Here is an 18,175-nt window from a genome sequence, read left to right as displayed (position 1 = left end):
AATCACAAACTAACAAATCAGAACACTATATTTAATCACAACTTTGACCAATCATAGCACTGCATTCTCTCTCTAGTTGACGAATCACAGTATTGCATGTATTCACAACCTGACCAATTACAATACAAAAAAAATTTATATCACAATATCACGTACAACCTTGACCAATCACATTACAGTTTGCTATATCTGACTCATTCTTCCTTTAACCAATCACAACGAAGATTTATTTCCTATTTCTGTTTAAAAAATCGACCTAACGTAACTTTCACCTGACATTCATATTTACAACGAATATTTACATCGATTATTTACAATGTTTATTTACAGTGATCATTTACATCACAGACGCTTTTAAAGTCCGTGTGCACCTTTGAGCCATAGTTATAAAATAACTTCATATGTACACGTGATTGAAACTCTCTGTAAATCACCTAAAGTTAAATTTAACATAAAGTTTTAACATAATTATAAAATCAATTTCAAGCTTGTAACATAATTACCTTTGTTAATTATATATAGTCGTTAATCATGACATATTTACCTTTTATATCATTAACAGGTTAATTATCTCAGGTGTGTAGGTAAAGTTATTAACTTTTAAAACCGGCTGATATATTTTTTTTTATTGGTAAAAAAAATCTACGTAATTCTTATTTACAACTGAATTATATCACATTATCAAAGTAGGCCTACATATATGACGTCATCGTACATAGGTAAAAGCATTGACCAATAACCACACAGCTCTAGACTTCATACTACCTTATAAACCAATCAGAGACAAACATCATTCACACTACTATTTTCCCCTTCATTATTTACTAACTGGCACCTCCGTAGTTAGAGTATCCAACACGTGTTTTTATTTTGTTGTTTTTCCTCACCACTTATTTGTTTTTAATAGATTTCCCTCCTAATTTCCTTGGTGTTCAGCTTTTGTTTATGTCCTGTAGATCTTTGTTTTCACTTCTTGTTTACGTTTTCCACAGGGATCCGTCGTAAGAGAGGTACGGTAAGCTGGATGGCTGGCGGGTCCAACCATCGCCTGGGCGGGGTGATGGTTGACAAGCCTGTTCCATTTTTTACTTATTATTTTTTATTTGTTTTGGTGTTTTTGCGGGGAAGAAGGGCATTATGGCTTGTAGTTCTTCGGGAGCTTGTGGTGTGCCTGGCTGATTGGTGCTGACGTTCATAGTTGACTGACGCTGTGAGGGGGGGAATGCTGACGTTTATGCCTGTGAGATGTCAGCATGAGGAAAGAAATATAATACTGCAGTGATTTACTTTGGTGGATGGCTGTGCTAGCTAACTGTAATACAACTATGCTGACACTCTTGCTGACTGAAATTATGCTGTGGAGATATTTTCTGGCGTTATGACTCGCTTTTGGCTGACAATGAATGCTATTGTGACATTGAAATTTGACTATGACTACAAGAGACCAGAATATGCTGACGATGGCTGATAATCTGGAACCTTTGCTGACGATTGCTGACGCTCCAATGCCTTTGCTGACGATCTCTGGTACTCCAGTGCCTTTGCTGACGATCTCTGGTACTCCAGTGCGTTTGCTGACGATTGCTCTTACTCCAATGCCTTTGCTGAATATGACTGACACTCCAATGCCTTTGCTGACGAGGACTGACACTCCAATGCCTTTGCTGACGATGACACCCCAATGCCTTTGCTAACCATGACTGAAACCCCAAAGCCTGGCTGACACTTCAAAGCCTTGCTGACGCTATGTTGAAAGACAAAATGGGCCTTGCTCTCAATACTGTATAAATAAAGCATCTATCATTATATTTAACTAGAATATCTCAACTTAAACCTTTAATTAAACCACTATATGAATCCCAATGGTTTAATGCTGTCAAAGGTTCTGTCTTATGTTTAATAAAAAATAGTAAACAAAATATGGCTATATTATGATGTGTTTTAGATTCATGGTTTATGGAAATGTAGCAAAAAGGGTAAATGTCTTGTTTTAATTTGGGTTTAGGTTTTGTTAGGTTTTACGATACTAACAGAGGTTTTATTAGTTGTTAAAATAAAACTGACTCCTTAGCTAAATACCATACAGAGAAAATTTAATTCTTTCACCTAATAACTGACGCAAGAAAAATACAACTCCCAGTATCTTGAAATATTTTTATTGTATTCTCTGGTCTATTCTGATTGTATTTTCTGCGGCGTCTGTATTGTATTGTCCTCTTCTGAATATATTCGTTCGGGTAAACCTCCTTTTTCCTCCTCTTCCTCCTCTTCTTCCTCCTGCTCCTCTTCCTCTCCTTGATCCTCCTTCTTCTCCTCTTCTTCTTTTCCTCTTACTCATTTGCCTCCTCCTCTTGTTCTTCCTCCTTCTCTCCCTGCTCCACCTCCTCTTCTTCTCTTACTCATTTTTCCTTCTCTCTCTGCTCCTTCTCTTCCTCCTCCTCCTCCTCCTCTTCCTCCTCCTCCTCCTCCTCCTCTTCTTCCTCCTCCTCTTCCTCCTCCTCCTCTTTCCTCCTCCTCCTCCTCCTCCTCCTCTCCTCCTCCTCTCCTCCTCCTCCTCCTCCTCCTCCTCCTCCTCCCATGACTCACCAAGAAAAATATTGTTCTGTGGTCCACTTGTTTAGGATTTTCACCCCCTGTGTTCCGAAGACTGCGGCAGCCGGTACAGAATATAAAGTTAGTTACGTGAGAAATTTGTCCCTTTCGATTGGCCAGTCACTTTTGAAGACGTTTTTCATTGGTTGTCTGTAACTGTTCTTTTAAAGGCTTATTGGTCGTTTTTCATTGGTTGATTTTAAGGTGTTGGTCGTTTGCGAAGTTTTCATTGGTTGATTGTTTGAGAAATTATCACTACTCATCTTGTCTTTATTCTTCCTTCTCCCCTCTTCTTCCTATCTTTCTCTCTCCTTTTCTCTTTTCTATTCCTTTTCTTTCCCCTTCCTTTGCCCCCTTCTCCTTGTCCTCCTATCCCTCTTCTTCTACCTCTTCTTCCTTGTCTCTCTATCCTTCCTTCTCTATCCCAATCCTTCTTCCTTACCCCTCATCCACCATTTATCCCTACCTCTCCTCCTCCTCCTCCTTCTTCTTCTGGTTCCTCTTCCCTCCTCTTCTCTGTTTTTTCCCATCCCTCTTTCCTCTTCCCTTCCCCTCTTCCTCCTTCATCATTCACCCTTACCTCCTCCTCTCCTCTTTCCTCTCCTCCCCTCTCCCATCCCTCCTCTTCCTCCCTCATCTACCATTACCTGTTGCATCCCCGCTACCCTGTACCTCACCTGTCGTCCATTGATCCCTTTAATTACAGGTGTGTGCGCAGGTCCTAGGGCAATACGCTGAGATGTAATCCATATAACTCGAGAACGATTATCAGGGACCTATAATCGATAACTCATTGTCCTTGTAACCCCTCCCTCTCCCCCTCTCCCCTCTCCCCTCCCCTCCTCCCCCATCCTCACTGATTCAGGGGGTCCTACCTGCTCCTGAGGTTTTAATTTTAGCTTCGATGTCAAGGGTCTTAGTGCATGGTAAGGTTAGGTTAGGTTAGGTTCAGATACCGGTACTAATTATACCACCGGTTGAGATGTTTACCTGAATTATACCTGTCTTAGGTTACTTACCCTGACAAATTACACAATAACTGACGTCAGCAAGTGTCAGCAGTAGTATGGGTGACTGTCAGCTTCACTCTCCTCAGTTACCACAAGTTAGGGAAATTCTCTGACAATTAACTGAAATTATAGTCGGCCCATTATCACCTCTTCTCCCTCTCCCTCTCCTTCTCTCTCCCCTCTTCCTTTTCCTCTCTCCTATCTCCCTTCTCTCTTTCTTCTTTCCTTCCCCCTCTCTCCTCTTTTCTTTCCCCTCTCTTTCCTTCTCTCCCCTCACTCCCCCTTCCCTCTCTCCCCTCTTATCCTTCTCCCTCTCCCCCCTTCCACAACACAATATCATCATCATCATCATCATCATCATCATCATCATCGTCATCATCGTCATCATCATCATCACCATCGTCATCGTCATCGTCATCATCACCATCGTCATCGTCATCGTCATCATCATCATCATCATCATCACTATTCACTTGCTATTAATTATAAAACTTTAGTCAGCGGCGATCAGGGGAGAAGGACTGATCGCTGTTGGGGAGGTTTTGTGTGCGTGAGTGTGTGTGTGTGCGTGAGTGTGTGCGTGTGTGTGTGTGTGCGTGCGTGCGTGCGTGTGTCACTTCAAACAACATCAATATAACTCGTTTTTAATACCATCTATAACATTCTAAACATCATTGATAAATCACATATCATCTAAACCCTTATAGTCATATATAACTCCTATAATAATATACCAAGAACCAAATTATATCACCTAGTATAATTATCACCATAGCAAAATTATAGAAGTAAAAATATAATAGTTACAATGGGGGAAAAACTCAACAATACAACCCGGTGTTATTGATGCATCTCCCGCTGCTCTGGATTATGGATACTGGACCCTGATTGGTCAAGAGGGGTTTGCTGAAGATGTTAGGGAGCGCCTGATTGGTTGATAATACTCCCGTGATTTAGAACGGACATTTATTGTGTATTTCGTGAAGTTTATTTCATTATTTTTTTGTTTTTTTTACTTTTTCTTTTATTAAACCTTAACAATAGAATTTATTTAACATTAACGGGAGTAAATATTCAACACAGGTTAAATTTATTTATTTTTTTATACTCTTAATTTAACCTAACCACAAGACTAAGGTTCGTTGTTAAGTCTAATTACGTTATGATTGTTAATAGAAGAATGAATAAGGTAATCTCGTGAGTCAGTGAGTCATTATGTGAATCAGTGAGTCAGTGAGAAAGAATCGATAAGCAATTGAGGCTATGAGTCATTGAGTCAGTGAGAGAATCATTGAGTTAGTACCAGTGAGTCGCCGAGTGAATCAGTGTCCCCGTGAGTGAATCAGTGAGTCAGTGAGTGAGTCAGTGGCGGCGGCAGGAGGCTGAGCCGTGACCTTTACTGCTTAAAATGTTGGGCTTAAATCTCGCCCGCCAGCTGTTACTTGTTGGCCGCCATTACTGTGTTAAAGTGCCCACACATGGTTGATGGAGGGAGGGAGGGAGGGGTGGATGGATTGATGGAGGGAAGGTTGAAGGATTAGAGGGAGGGAGGAAGGAAGGAAGGGGAAGGAGCAAGGGGGAGGAGAGGAGGAATGGATGGATGGATGAAAAGGTATTATGATTTAACAGACAAATGAAGATACTAGCTTTGACAGAGAGAGAGAGAGAGAGAGAGAGAGAGAGAGAGAGAGAGAGAGACGGCCATATATAAGCCTTCAGACAGACAGACAGACAGAAAGACCCACAGACTCACAGACACACACATACACACACACAAACATGTATGTAGAAACAAGGACAGACAGACAGACAGACAGACAGACAAACAGACAGACAGACAGACAAGAATGTATTATCCCGTATTATCGTCTCAGATGCGGAAATTGAAATTGGTTTATTTAGCCACAATAACATATATACTAAGTAAATAACAACAATAACAACAACAACACCAACACCAACAACAACTACAACAACAACTCCAACAACAACAACAACAAGCACAACAACAGTATTGCCATGGCTGAGTCTTTCAAATACTCCTCAACATTTATCTCAAGAAAAAATAAAATAAAATAAACATCGAGGAACTTAGCACCATGTTGGCAACCCTGCAGGCTATTCTGGGCGGTGTTGGTAATACTGTTGCCAATCGGCGTTGCAATATCAAGCGAGAGCAATATTGCAAATTGTGGCATAACACTCCCAGTAAGATTCTGTTGCCGTGTGTGTGTGTGTGTGTGTGTGTGTGTGTGTGTGTGTGTGTGTGTGTGTGTGTGTGTGTGTGTGTGTTTCTTCCTTTTATTATCGCAATTTGACAGATGTTTTGTTAACAGGTAGATAGAAATTTGACAGAACTTTTCAACTGATAGACGGAACCTGACAGAACCTTAACAGATAGATAGACGGAACCTGACAGAACCACAACAGACAGGTGGAACCAATTAATCAACGTCTTAGGGGAATTCCCGGCCAGGTGTCTGTCACGAGGGCGTCAATTACTTGGTATTATGGATTCCTGCTTTTGTTATTAAATACCGGCCATCACCTGGACAGACAGACAGACAGGTAGACAGTTAAGTAGACAGGTAGACAGTTAGGTCGCCAATTTTTCCTATTAATATCAACCAATTTATGACATACTTAAGAAAATTGGATTATTATTATTATTATTATTATTATTATTATTATTATTATTATTATTATTATTATTGCATTCGTATTTTAGAAATTGGGTATTTTATAGTTATTGTGAAGTAATTGGGTAATAGGGAGTGTACTTACCTGGTGGAAATTGAGAAGGTTTATGCTGTAATTACTTGTTTGAAATTGGGATATAAACTAGGAAATAGGACTGAAATAGAGAAACAAAGCTTATACTCATTTATATAGTAATTTACATATAATAAATAGGGAAATAGTTGTAATTGGAATGAGAGAGAGGGAGGGGTGGGGGGGGGAGGGGGGAACACTGCAGGTCTATTTCATCGGATATTAAATAGGGAGATGATGGAAATAGGGACCGAGGGTTTGGTGTTTTTGTTTGAAATTGGTTGAAGAGGGGAGAGGAGGGGAGAGTACATTAGTCTGAAATTGGAAGTCCACCTGTCTGAGAGAGAGAGAGGCCTTTGATGCTTATGAGAGAGTATGTGTGTTAGTCTCCTCCTCTCTCTCTCTCTTCCCCCTCTCTCATATCTTCTTTTCTTTTCCCTCTGTAGGCATTTATTCCCTCGCCTTTCCTTCCCCTCCCTACACTTTTAACCTTTCTCTCCCTGCTTTTCCATATTCCAATCGCCTCTTCTCTTGTTCATGTCTTTATCGGGTCCTTTCTCCTATCCCCTCCTCTGTCTCTCTCTCTCTCTCTTCCGACAATTTAGTAATCAGGAAGTAAGGTGTAGGAACAAAGGGAGGAGAGGCTCCCCCCTTCCCTCCCTCCCTCCCTCCCTCCCTCCCACCCTCCGTTTCTCTCCCTCCGTTTCTCTCCCTCCGTCTCTCACCCTCTCCCTACTTCCTTTGCTCTTCCTTTCTCCCTATTCTCTAGAAGTTGGAAGAAAGTTTCTCTCTCTCTCTCTCTCTCTGTTGTTATATTTTACTTCTTTATCGGGTTTTCTTCTCTATTTTTCGTATTTATTATTATTTTGCATTATTTACTTGTACTTTACAGGTTGTACGATGGTAATTACAGGCTGCAGGTTGTATTTCAGGCGTTACAGTCTATGAATTATGTTTTTTGGGGTTGCAGTCTACAGGTTACACGTTACAAATCACAGGTTCTATATTACAGGCTAGAATTTACAGACAAGTTACAGGTTACAGGAAGGACACAGCCTGCAGCAGGTCGGGGTGATGCTGGAAGGTCCATTTTGGTGGTGCTTTGTAACTTTCACAACTCTATTCCAACTCTGTCCCATCCTCCTCCTCCTCCTCCTCCTCCTCCTCTTCTTCTTCCTCCTCCTCCTCTTCTTCCTCTTCCTCTTCTTCCTCCTTATCCTTTCTCTTCTTTCTCTTCCCCTCCTCCTCATCCTTCTCCTCACGTTTCTCATCTCTTCTTATTTTTCTTCCTCCTTCTCTTCCCTCCTCCTCCTCCTCCTCCTCTTCACTTCTCCACCTCCTCCTCTTCTTCCACCTTCTCCTCTTCTTCCCCCTTATCTTTCTCTTCTCTTTTCTCTTCCTCCTCCTCCCATCCTTCCTCCTCCGTTTCTCCTTCTCTTCTTTATTTTCTTCCTTCTTCTCTTCCCTCCTCCTCTTCCACCTCCTCCACCACCTCCTCTTCCTCCTCCTCCACCTCCTCCTCTTCTTCCTCCTTATCTTTCTCTTCTCTTTCTCTTCCTCCTCCTCATCCTTCTCCTCATGTTTCTCCTTCTCTTATTTTTCTTCCTCCTCCCCCTCCTCTTCCTCTTCTTCTTCCTCCCTTTCTATGTCACTTTTCCTTTCTTCTCTTCCCGTAAATCCTCATCTGAACTCCTTCCCTCCTTCCCTTCCTCCTTCATCCCTATACCCTTTCTCTTTCTTCATTTATCTTCTTTCCCCTCCAACCCCTTTCCCTCCTCTCCCATTGGCCCTCCCCTCCCCTCCCTCCCCTTCCATCGAGTTGTGATCAATGGTCTCCTCTTTGTGAATGCGACCCTCACTCACTCACTCACTCACTCACTCACTCACTCACTCACTCACTCACTCACTTCCCTCTGTCTTTACTCACTTCCTTCCTTCTTTCCATACTCACTCAATAACTTCCTTCATTCCTTCCTTCTTTCCTTCCGTCCTTCCTCACTCACTCCTTCACTTCCTTCCTTCCTGGTCTACACACATTCACACCCCCCTACCCACCCACCCCCCCTACCCACCCACACACCCCCACCCACCTGCCCCCACACCCCTACCCCCCACCCGCCCCCTACACCCCACCTACACTCCCCCCTCAATATCCACAGCCTATCGGGAAACACTGTTGGGGGCAGATATATTTCCTAGACCAGACCAAAACAACTCAGTGCCTTGTTACACGTCGGAGGAGGAACATGGGCACGCTCTTGAGGCTAATCGAATATTATATCAATTTTGTTAAGTGTTGACGAGAGATTTTATGGAACGTGTATTGATGTTGTTGTTATGTATATTTATGGATAGATTTGTATATTTTATGTATATTGATAGGTTGTTAGATAGATAGATAAATAGATGGATAGATATATATTTAGATAGATAAATAGATGGATAGATATATAGATAGATAGATTAATATAGATAGATAAATATTGGTAGATAGATGAGGTAGATTGATAAACGAGAGAGAGAGAGAGAGAGAGAGAGAGAGAGAGAGAGAGAGAGAGAGAGAGAGAGAGCAGCGGTATAATCAGCTTAGTTCCAAAGCTTGTATCCAATTTTTCCTCGGTGTCTTCGCTCTCTCCCATTAAGCTCAGCTCGGCCACTCCCAGGTGTGTGAGTCACGACAGGTGTGTGAGTCACGACAGGTGTGTGAGTCACGACAGGTGTGTGAGTCACGACAGGTGTGTGGGTCACGCCATGTGTGAGTCACGACAGGTGTGTGAGTCACGACAGGTGTGTGAGTCACGACAGGTGTGTGGGTCACGCCATGTGTGTGGGTCACGGCAGGTGTGTGGGTCACGATAGGTGTGTGGGTTACGACAGTTGTCTGGGTCAGTAGACAGGTGTGCGGGTCACGACAGGTGTGTGAGTCACGACAGATGTGTGGGTCACGACAGGTGTGCGGGTCACGACAGATGTGTGGGTCACAAAATCGAGATGTACTTTCACTGTTAACGGTAACGGTGTCCCTGTTAGTACATTATTCCCTTTGAATGTTACTGTTCTTAACTTGTGTAACGTTTCTATTAAAATTACCGTTTCTTTGTCCTGTTATAGCGTCCCTGTTAGAATTACCTGTTCATATACCGTTAGTATCCACCGTTGCAATTCTCATCTATTGACCGTTTGAAAACCCCCCTGTTGGAGATCACCTGTTCACTGACCGTTTGAACCGTCGTCGACCGTTGCAATACGTGATTGTTGACAGTGTTGCAGTGGGCCTTGCAATATATATGCTAACACAACGAATACATTATCAACCAATAGCGAAAATTTCGTTTGTAATGTTGGACTGTGTTGTGATGACGTGTGCCTACCTGCCTCGTTATGTGTGTGTGATTGAAATATATAGTTTGGTGTATAATGAAATAGATTCTGTGTTGGTGTTATGTCTGTATGATTGAATATATTTTGCGTACGGTGATATATATTATGCGTATGAATTATATGTATTTTGCGTACGATTTAGATATAATTTGTGTGCTACTGATATACATTTTGCGTTATTTTTACAATTATGCGTCGTAATGTTTGCTTATTTTAATTAATTTATATATATATATATATATATATATATATATATATATATATATATATATATATATATATATATATATATATATAACATTGAAATAATTCACCATATAAAAACTCACTTGATTTATATGACTTAAATAAAAGTGAAAAAGTCATTTGTTTTTAATGAAGAAAATGATTGGCTACATAAATTATATAGTTGGGTTGTTATATAGCGTAAAGTAATTTGGATATATGAATACATCGGTTATAAACAATGTTACTGTAAACAAGACAGGTAGATTGAATTCATAATTACAATGAAAAAGGGGGATTTGTTTGTAATATGTAAACAATTTATGTGTAGACAGAATTTGTATGTAGACAAAATTTATATGTAGACAGATATAATGTGTGTAAACGTGTGGAAGCAGATTGTAAATGTAGACAATCTATGTAAAAAAAAATACATAGACAGAATTGATATATAAACAGAATTTGTATGTAAGCAATATATGTATGTAGACAATAAAGTTGTTTATAAATAGAGTTTGTAAGAAAAATAATAATTGTAAACAGAGAGAGGATTAATATGTAAACAATCAGGTAGAATGGATTTACAAGAGCTTAAAGACAACGTAAATATCAAAAAGGTGATTTATTAGGATTTGTTAAGTAAAGTTTGTTGGATATACAAGTTAATTATTGAGGTTTGAAAAAATATATCAACTAAAATCCGATTATGATGAGGAAACTAAACCGTGTGTGTGTGTGTGTGTGTGTGTGTGTGTGTGTGTGTGTGCTTTTTTTTGTACTGGGGAGGAAAGAAGAGAAGACTGGATTGAGGGGAGAAGTAGTGGGGAGAGGGGAGGGTAGTGTGGGAGGGCAGGTGTCCAAGAGGCATCCTGGTGTGTCCTAAAGTGTTCAGGGGAGAGGGGAGGGGAGCTTAGAGCAAGGAAAGGTCCCAGGGGAGAGAGGGAGATTAGCAGGGGTTGGCTGGTCTTGGGGGAGAAGCGGCTGGGGTGATATGACGGAGAACGAATGAGCCGTCACTCCCCATTCTTGTCTGTGAGGCAGGAGGATAGGGAGAGGGGGGGTGAGAGGAGGGAGAAGTTAAATTAAGTCAGAGTTAGAGGAAGGAGGAGGAAGAGAGGAAGGGAGGGGGAGGAGAAGGAAGGGAGAGATAGAAGGGAGAGAGAGGAAGGGGGAGAGGAGGGAGGAGAGAGGTGGGCGTGCAGGTGAGGTGGAAGGACATCAGGGCTTACAGACGAGAGAGAGAGAGAGAGAGAGAGAGAGAGAGGAGGTACTTAGTTTTTCTTATCAGTTATATTTTGAGAGAGAGAGAACCAAGATTGCCTAAAGAAAAAAGAAAGAAAGAAAGAAAGAAAGAACTATATTAGAAGAAAAAAATATAAGAAAGAAAAATCGTCGTTAAGGAATAAACAAAATAAAAATATATAAAATAATTCAAAGGAAAAAAAAACAGATAATGGACAAAAAAAACCCGAATTGAAACTACAAATATAATCAGAAAATTATACTAATTATAGGGATGGACCGGATGGGTAATTATCGCGTCTCATCAGCGAGCTATAATCTTGTACATCTCCCAATATAATTATTATCAAGGTTGTATATATTCGTATAATTGTATATAATCACACAGGTGAGTAAAGTTATACGTCTGGAATTATAGGAAGTTATATATGGTGTTAGAATTGGTGAGTAATTTGGGATGACTGTGTGTGTGTGTGTGTGTGTGTGTGTGTGTGTGTGTGTGTGTGTGTGTGTGTGTGTGTTTGTTTCTGTCCATGATACAGCGAGACAGACAGACAGACAAAGTAACGGAGATAAAATAATTAAACCCTACCATTGTGCTAATTAATATTCAGAGTTAATAATCCTGTGAACTTAAGAGGGAGGTCGGGGGGGGGAGTGAGGGGAGGGGGTGGTGGAGAGAAACTATGGGAGGAAAGAAGATGAAAGAAACAGAAGGAATAATGAGGAAGAGATTGAATTAGGAGAAAGGAGAAGAGGCGATTGATGGTGAGAGAAGGGGGGGAAGGGGGGGTGGAAAGAGGAAATAGGTGATGGAGGGCCTGTCGATACATACACTTTTGACTGATTGTTTCGATATTGGGAAATTTTCAGTGTTGTATCGAAGGTTGTGTGTGTGTGTGTGTGTGTGTGTGTGTGTGTGTGGTTGGATATTGTACCTGTGTATGATAGATTGTGTGTTTTTACCTGATATTTTCGTAATAAATGGCCTTATGCAGACACACACACACACACACACACACATGTACGTTAGGGCACTTATTATTAAACTCTCCTTCAGTTCATCTTTTCTACCTTTTTTCGTATTATTTCTCTATTTATTCCCTCTTCCCTCTTTTCCATAATCCATCAACTCCCTTTACATCTTTCCCTTCTCCCTTCCCTCCCCCTTCACCCTCCCACTCTCCCCCTCCACCTCCCCCATCAGAAATCATAATAATCACACTCTATACCTTACCCGGGATATATATAGACTTCAAAATGTTCGCTTTTCTATCTGTGTTTGTCTGTCAGTAAGTTGTTGTCCGTGCGATAACTCGAGTCTTTATTGACCGATATACACCAAATTGGACAGACAGGTCAATCATGGGTCAAGGAACAACCCTATTGAATTTCAAGTGATAGGGTCAAAGGTTAAGGTCGGTAATCTTGACCTTTTGCTTGAGAGGTCGTGTTGGAGTTGATGATTGTCGTTTTTCACTCTCTTGGTTGTGTTTACGTATCGTTTATTTGTTATTCTCTGTTTATTTCATCTTCTGTTTTAGTGTCCTGTTTTGTTTGTGTTATTATTCTTGTTTACCGGTTGTTTATTTTTTGTCTGTGTTTTTGTTTATAATTTGTTTATTTTGTTTGTGTTATTATATTTTCTTTCTTTTACTCGTTATCATGTCTTGTTCCATCCCTACACATTTATTCTCCCCCTTCTCTAAGTCTTTCATTATCATATCTTATCTGTTTCTCTTTCCTATTCTAAGTGGCCAATTTTCTTCAATCTCAATTATGTTTATTCTATAATTATCAGTTCCTTCTATCATCAATCATTATTCTTTCTTTCTTTCTTTCTTTCTTCCTTCCTTCCTTCCTTCCTTCTTCTTCTTCTTCTTCTTCTTCTTCTTCTTCTTCTACCTACCTACCTACCTACTTCCCCTACCTCCTACCTCCTCTTCCACTTCCTCTTCTCCCTCGTTCTCTTCCTTCTCATTCCTCTCCCCTTCCACATTCCTCCTTATTTATTTATCTCATTCATCTCACTTTCACTTTTCCCTCCCCTACCTTCATTCCTTCCTTCCTTCCTTCCTTCCTTCCTTCCTTCCTTCCTCCCTCCTTCCTCCCTCCCTCCCTCCTCCCTCCTCCTCCTCCCCTCCCTCCCTCCCTTCCTCCTTCCTTCCTCCTTTTCCCCTTCTCCCCGCCATTGTTTACCCTCCCTTCTCCTCTCCCTCCTTACTTTCTTTCCTCCTTCCTTCCCCCCTTCTCTCCCAACTCCTACTTCTTCATCCTTCCTCTCTCCCCTCCCCCCACTCACCCCTTACCCCCCCTCCCCCCTCGTCTCCTTTGTGCCTCTGTTTATACGTCTGTCTCTTTTTGTCCACCTCTTCACCCTTTTGTTTTGGTCCCGTTTTTAGCTTCCTGCCCCTCCCTCACCCCTGCCCTCTCCCTCCCACCCCTCCCCTCACCCCTCTTCACCCTCACCCCACCCTTCTTTTACTTCATATTAAGTCAAACATGATAATTTTTTCCCCTCACTGTGTTGACTCCACAAGGAAAAGTCTTACCTTCGGTCTCCTAATTATATATAAATAATTTCTCTCACTTGGGAATATTAAAAGAAGTGAGTCAACAGGTTAATTAGGCTATGTTTACCTGGGCGCTGGGAGTTGCTTCTTGGAGTGTCAGTCACCGTCTAAGGTTTAATTAGGGGTGTGTCGTGTGTCTTGAGGATGGTAATGATAATGGTAACAACAACAACAACAACAACAACAACAACAACAATAATAGAAAAAAATAATAATAATAAAAACAACAACAGCAACAATAATAATAATAATAATAATAATAATAATAATAATAATAATGATAATGATAATAATAATAATGATAATAATAATAATAACAACAACAGTAATGATGATAATAATAATAATAATAATAATAATATAATAATAATAATAATAATAATAATTACAATAATAAACCTTCACAGTTCACAAAATCATCGTCATATATTCCTCACTACACCTCTGTGCTGTACGTGAAGACGGTAACAACCTGCCAATTACAAGTAATGACTCAGGACGCTCGCAAGGAACCCGTTGACCCTCTCATCAACAAACGGGGGAGGAAGGGGGGAGAGGATGGGTAATTTGCCCCCCCCCCCCATAGAATCACTGGCTAACTACATTTCCCTATACGACCCCCTCCCTACCCCCTCCCCCCTCCCCTCCTTCTCTCACCCAAGACCTATTTCTATCAGGGTCACACAGGCTGGTTACCTGTAATTAAGGTAGAATGACCTGTAATGACCTGTGTTCAATCACTCCTACTGCAAGACGTCATTATTAGCATTTAATCACCTTACATTTACTATAATTAATCGTTATAGGCCATCGTGTTATAGGTCTATGATGATGTAGCTGTTTATTTGTATGTTTGATTTGTATTTTGTCTTGTGTAATGATTTAAAAGTGTGTTTTGGGTGTGTGTGTGTGTGTGTGTGTGTGTGTGTGTGTGTTTTGAAAGGTAAGTCTTTGTGTTTATTCATGTTATGTAGACACCATCTTCACAGCATCTTTATCACTGTCATCACCACCATCACTGTCATCACCACCATCACTGTCATCACCACCATCACTGTCATCACCACAATACTGTCATCACCACCATCATTACAACCACCACCATCCCAACAAGCACAGCAGTCATCACCACCATTTACCAACCATCCCCACCACTACCACTTAACTGCACCACCACTGCACCCCCCCTCAACCACTACCACCATTTTCACCAATACCAACCACCAATCCCAGGCCATCAGTGTGTAGCAGAGACAGACAGACAGACAGACGGGCGGGAGAGGGGGGCAGTGGGGGAGGGTGAGTTACTGAAGTGGTCAATATCCAAGACAACTGAGCCATCCCTTGACATGCAGAGAAGTGGATCTGAGCAGCAAAGTGGAAACTGTGTGCGGAGGTGATGGATCTTCTCTTGGGGGAGGAGGAGGAAGGAAAGAGAGGGAGGTAGAAAGGAAGGGAATAGAGAGGTAAGGAGGGGGAGGAAAAAGTGAAGAGAAGGAGGAAGGGGAAAAATGAGAGGAGGGAGGGGAGAGAGACGGAGGCAGGAGGAGGAGGGTAGGAAGGGGTGGAATGAATGATGTTTACCTTCTATATACAGAATATATATTATTATAGGGTAATATATCGTTGTTTACAGTACTAGAGTCTGTTTGTATACATTACTGTTTACGGGTATGACTGAGTGTATATTTATCACGTTTACGTTTGTTTCTGTTTGTTTCTGTTTGTTTTTTGGGGGAAGATAAGAATAAACCTCTTCAAGATGCTATGAAGGGTTAGGTTAGGTTAGGTTAGGGTTTACTGGACGGCCATACTTAGCACTGAAAGTCTAGATCTCAAGGGATAGTGCTCAGTGTGTCTTTTACCTCGTCATGATAAACACTGTTAGTTCGACCTATACTGAGGTAAACGACGCTATTCAACAGTGATTGGTGTGCCGGACGTTGTTTGGCTTGGACAGACTCTCTCTCTCTCTCTCTCTCTCTCTCTCTCTCTCTCTCTCTCTCTCTCTCTCTCTCTCTCTCTCTCTCTCTCTCTCTCTCTCTCTCTCTCTCTCTCTCTCTCTCTCTCTCTCCTTATACTGTACACACACACACACACATACAGAGCTAAACTAACTCCCTCTCTTTCACACACACACACACACACACACACACACACACACACACACACACACACACACACACACACACACACACACACACACACACACAGCCCCATTAAATCAAAATAAATAGGAACTATAGTTGGCAAAGCCTGAGGGAGATGAGTTGTTAGCGGGGTGGGGGTGAGGTGGGAGGTGATGGGGGGAAGGGGCGTAGGTGAAGTGGAGGGCGGGGAGGGGGGTAGAGGGGCGTAGGTGGAGGAGGGGGGGGGGAGAGTAGAAATAGAAATGCGTAGCTGGTTATATCGTGGACTAAAATAGACAGTCGTGGCTTTGGGTGAACTACGAAGTGTGATTAAAAATGACTTGGTTTCTTGGTAAATATTCACAGTTGATATTATTCCGGCAAGATAAAAGAAGAGTTTAATTTACCTCCTCTCATCAAGAATATATACATAATACGTATACATTTACAAATACATAATACATATACATAATACATATATACACTACCATGAATAATTCTCTATATAGCCCCTGTACTTGGCGTAATGAACCAACTGTATCAGAAAGGTTACAGGGAGGCTTAGAATAACAGAGGATGCACAGGATTTCAGCGGTATATTACAGAACTGAAAGGCAGGTAGAGGGAGGTAGTGTGTGTGTGTGTGTGTGTGTGTGTGTGTGTGTGTGTGTGTGTGTAATAATATTAATAATAAACGGTTTATTAATAGAGTTGCAACCGGTGGCTGAAAATTTACAAACTTTCATGTGATTTAGACATAATAATATACGTTCAATACGTTTTCAAGGCTGTACAGTACATAAATCATTAGTTGTTTATTATTTTAACAGTAGATGGGATGGTGCTGTTCTTTTATCTATCGGTGCGGGCTCTTATGGGCTGAATTTTGTTGTAGTGGCGGACTGCGCGAGGTGGGTGGGGGACTGCCGGTGACAGTAGGTGGCGATGCCGAGGGTGGTGCAGTAGTCCACTGCCAAACCTTGCTAGTGCTTGGTGGTGGAGGTCACTGAGGGGTGGCATTTCCAGGGTGGAGAGAGCGTTGTTGTAGCCGGAGTAGTCTACGCCAAGCATGATTCTGCAGGCCTTCTTCTGCACCTTCTCTAGCTGACGTTGTTGGGTAGAGTTGAGAGAAGACGACAAGGCTGGTGACGCATGCGTTAATTTAGGGAGAATAAATGCAATGAAGATAGTCCTTAGCTCTGGCGTAGGTGTCCCAAGTGACCAGAGTCGTCGTAGCATGTAGAGTCGGTATGAGGCTGCCTTGATAGTGTTGCTTACATGGTGTGTGTGTGTGTGTGTGTGTGTGTGTGTGTGTGTGTGTGTGTGTGTGTGTGTGTGTGTGTGTGTAAGGGTTTTTCACAGCACCGCGCGCCTCTCCCATCATTAAACGCATCGTCGACGTCAACACGGGACGAACGGTGTCTTGTGTTGATAAAGCGATGTTGTTGTTGGCAATAGACGGGAGAAACGTGGCTTGTCTGTGACCCTCTCTTGTTATGGTGGGCCTCAGGGGGGATCCAACTCCGCGTCGGGTTACACTCGTCACTCCCCACAAACAGGATCAAGTCCCACAAGTCCTCAAAACTCGAGAAAGAATAGGATCCAAGAGGGGAGAATTTCGTTGGATTATTTTGTCTATGATTTCTCACATTTCTTCTCCTATTGTTATGAAAGTTTGCCGCCTCAGATTTTTAAAAGTCTTTGTTGAAACTTGTCGGATTAGAACCGTAGATTGTCTTTTTTTTACGCTTTTCTTCCTCTAATTCGAAGTGTTTATGTGTGAATGATTGTTGGCTATGAGGTGTTGTTTATTGTTGTTTAATTGTAGTGTTCAGTTTGTGTATTTGACTTAATAATGTTTGTCTGAATAGTGTGTACAGAAAGGTATTAGAATGTGCTTTTTTATTTCTCTCTCTCTTACACACACACACACACACACACACACACACACACACACACACACACACACACACCACCCTTACTCCCCAACACTCCTTCCTATCTCTACTTCTCCCCACACCCACTTTACACCCCCATCCCTTTCCTTCACTCCCCAATCACTCCCTCTCCCCACAAAACCTACCCTCCCTCCCTCCCCTCTCCTCCTTCCCTCCCTCCTCCCCTCCCTCCTCCCCTTCCCTCCCCTCCCTCCTTCCCTTTCCCCACATAGTAATAATGATCTACACAAAGTCAAGATAATCTGTCACAGCTCTTGTAAAACTTTGTCGTCACCTTCACTGAGTTCTTGAAA

General features: G+C 41.7%; 1 protein-coding gene across 1 annotated transcript in view; it reads left to right on the top strand.

The window, feature by feature from the left end:
• The first annotated feature begins 996 nt into the window (after positions 1 to 996).
• The window catches only part of LOC121857639 (cyclin-dependent kinase 14-like), a 126,615-nt gene continuing 109,436 nt past the window's right edge, over positions 997 to 18,175 (top strand). The window contains exon 1 of the mRNA XM_042353700.1: positions 997 to 1,010. The gene's annotated coding sequence lies outside the window, so the exon portion shown is untranslated. The remainder of the gene's footprint in view (positions 1,011 to 18,175) is intronic.

Source organism: Homarus americanus, unplaced genomic scaffold (assembly GCF_018991925.1).
Source record: "Homarus americanus isolate GMGI-L3 unplaced genomic scaffold, GMGI_Hamer_2.0 scaffold16712, whole genome shotgun sequence".
Lineage (NCBI taxonomy): Eukaryota > Metazoa > Arthropoda > Malacostraca > Decapoda > Nephropidae > Homarus > Homarus americanus.
Note: the sequence above shows the minus strand (reverse complement) of the source record. Positions and strands in the feature narration are given on the sequence as shown.